This window comes from Salvia miltiorrhiza, chromosome 8, assembly GCF_028751815.1.
Source record: "Salvia miltiorrhiza cultivar Shanhuang (shh) chromosome 8, IMPLAD_Smil_shh, whole genome shotgun sequence".
NCBI classification, from domain to species: domain Eukaryota; kingdom Viridiplantae; phylum Streptophyta; class Magnoliopsida; order Lamiales; family Lamiaceae; genus Salvia; species Salvia miltiorrhiza.
Genome location: NC_080394.1, coordinates 44,070,909 through 44,074,098, shown reverse-complemented (window position 1 = coordinate 44,074,098; position 3,190 = coordinate 44,070,909).

The window sequence follows — 3,190 nt, the reverse complement described above, 5'->3', positions numbered from 1 at the left end:
TATAGATCCAGCAGCACCGGGAGCAGAAACAAGCAGTGATTGAGGAGCATACAAGAGTCGGGAGTTATGGAGGAAGAATAGAAACACCAAAAGTGAGACATGGAGAGGATGGAGGACATTATATATGTTAAGGCGGCGCATAGTACGAGGGTTTGCATCAGTGCAATGAGAGGATGACACGTGGAGCTTTCCAACAAGGGTTAAAACCGAAAGGGCGCATTTTTCTGAAAAGAAGGAGGTGATTAGACGACTGGGGTCCACTCAACTGACGAGCATTTAATGCCCGACAAAGGGGAAAGAGCAGCGCTGAAACATGAAGAGGAGTTGTCAAGGAACTAAATGAGTGTAAACAAGAGGAACTTCAATTAGACTGGGGGAGAGTAGCTGATGAGGAGTAAAATATACGTAAGGGAAATTAGGAAAACCTGAAGATTACAGCCCTGCAACCAAAAGAGGGAAGAGAAACTTGAATAGTATCCTTTGCGGAAAGCTCGAAGGATAGAAGCTTCAGAGCCATTTTAAGAGGATTCTGCCACTTAAGGAGCCAGGGTCAGAAAGAAAGAAGACGGAACGAAGGATAGATCTAGAATAAAACAGCGAAGAAGTAACCTGCGAACTTGGGCAGGGCTGACGTATCTAGGAAGAAAACTTCAGAGCTGGCGGTTAGAGAAGACATGTCGGCTATTGACAACTTTTACCAAAGATTCTTCCTAACTACCAGGGTCATTATCAGATGTAAAATTACCAACTTACCCCATTGTAAACGCCTATAAATAGGGGACGCGGCCACACTTGTAACACACGCTATTCAGAATATACAATACAACTTTTCTCTCTCTTGCCTTAACAATTTCACCATTTTCTCGATTCATTGCACACTACAGGTGAATCACTTTCTCCGTGAATAAAGGGGTGTAATTATTGAACTCGTCATATGCATGTATGTAAATTTCGGTAAAAGAAAACTCCTGTATCTTACTACATATGAAATACTTGATAATAAAGTAATATGCATGTATGTAAATTTCGGTAAATGCCCACTAAGTACTCATGTACTTAACCCTGTATGTATTTATAAATGTACAGGCTCAGCCGTGATCAGAGATGCAGTGTGCAAACGAAGCTTTGGTCAATCTAGAATGTGAATCTCAGAGTAGAGTATATGTCTTCACACATATACTCGAGTTACTATCTTCCGCTGCGAACACTGATTATGCTTAGGGATATTTTTTATTGCTATGTCAATCCCTGTTATGCATTGTCAACACTGTACTCGAACTCGTTGAGTATCTTTTGGATAATTATGCATGGCCCCTCGTGGTCTTCTTTGATATTTAATTAAGCATAATTATCTTCCTATAAAGTCAAGTCATCAAAAAGTCAAACACGTCCCTTTTCTAGTCCCGCTCTAAAATCCTCTCCCTTAGTCACGGTTTTTCCGAATTTGCTTCCTTAGCAAAATGCGGTTGTTACAATACGTGTCGTGATATAACTAATGGATAGATCTCAAGTTTATCCCGAAGGTATCTTGGAGGATGTCCTGGTCAAGGTGGAGAATCTCATATTTCCAGCTGACTTCTATGTGCTTGACATGGGCAAAGCATCAAGCAAGACATCAATCATTCTTCTTGGAATGTCATTTATGAAGACTGCTCGTACTTGTATTAATTGTGAATCGGGTACGTTGATATGTGAGTTTGATGGGAGAATGTAAAATTTAACATTTTTCAGGCTATGGCACATCCCATGGATATCGAGATCGTGGAGCACATTGATATGGTGGAGACTATGGTGGGAGACATCTTACCCATCATAGGAATACAAGATTCATTGGATCTCATTCTCCAAGAGAACATCACTGAATGCCCACGAGAAGACAGTGAGGAGATATTTCACATATTGATGTATCTCCGGAATCAAGAGGGTCCAAGTAGCTCGTTGCCAGACAACTTGCCCATCATGAAGTTTGAAGATAGGTTGGTGCCATCTCTTTAGAAAGCTCCCTAGCTGGAGCTCAGACCATTGCCAAAACATCTCAAGTACATCTATCTTGGGACAGAAGACACCTTGCCCATGATTATCAGTTCAGAATTGACCATTAAAGAAGATGATCGGGTGAAGAATGTTATTGGGCAATACAAGGAGGCAATAAGATGGACACTGGTGGACATCACGGGAATTATTCCTTCATTGTGTGTACATCACATCTTGATAGAGGGGGAAGCTAAGCTAGTACGGGACCAGAAAAAGAAGTTGAATCTAGCTATGAAGGAAGTCGTGGTGAAAGAAGTACTCAAACTTCTAGACTTGGGCATTATATACCCAACATCAGACAACAAGTGGGGTTAGTCTGATCCATGTTGTGCCCAAGAAGTCAGGAATAGAAGTAGCAGAGAACGATAAGAATGAGCTTATCCCGATGAGATTACAAACAGGCTGGAGAATGTGTATTGATTATAGGAAGCTCAATCAGGTAACAAGGAAGGACCACTTCCCCTTGCCCTTTATTGATGAGATGTTGGAAAGGCTTGCGGGGAACAAGTTCTTTTGCTTCTTGGATGGATACTCAGGGTATATGCAGATCTGGGTTGCCCAAGAGGATGAGGACAAGACGACCTTTACTTGTCCCATTGGATCATTTGCGTACAGGAGGATGCCATTCGGTTTGTGTAATGTCCTGGGCACGTTTCAGAGGTGTATGATAAGTATTTTCTCGTATTTTCTTCAGACATGCATTGAGGTATTCATGGATGATTTTACCGTGTACAGCAAAACATTTGATTCTTATCTTGAGAACTTGGAGATAGTGCTAAAAAGATGCGTGGAGAAAAACTTGGTGTTGAACTATGAGAAGTGTCACTTTGTAACACCCCGTACTTTTTCCTTATTGTTATTAATAGTGTCGAGACATTATTAAGAGTACTGCGATATCGACATACTAGATTTTGCTTATACTGGATGAGATGGAGTTTCTCGATAGATGGAGATGTGAGTATTTTAGAAGCGGATGATAGAACTAGTGAATGAATCGCTTCGATAGAATGAGTTGAGATAGAGATGCTGATTGAATTGAGAGAAGATTATTTTTGTTTCCGATTAAGGAAGCATAGATATCTTTGAGATAGATTGCTTCATTAAGTTTCTTAAGGACACCCGTCTAGAAATAGAGTCGAGGTAAGTGAGTGAGAGT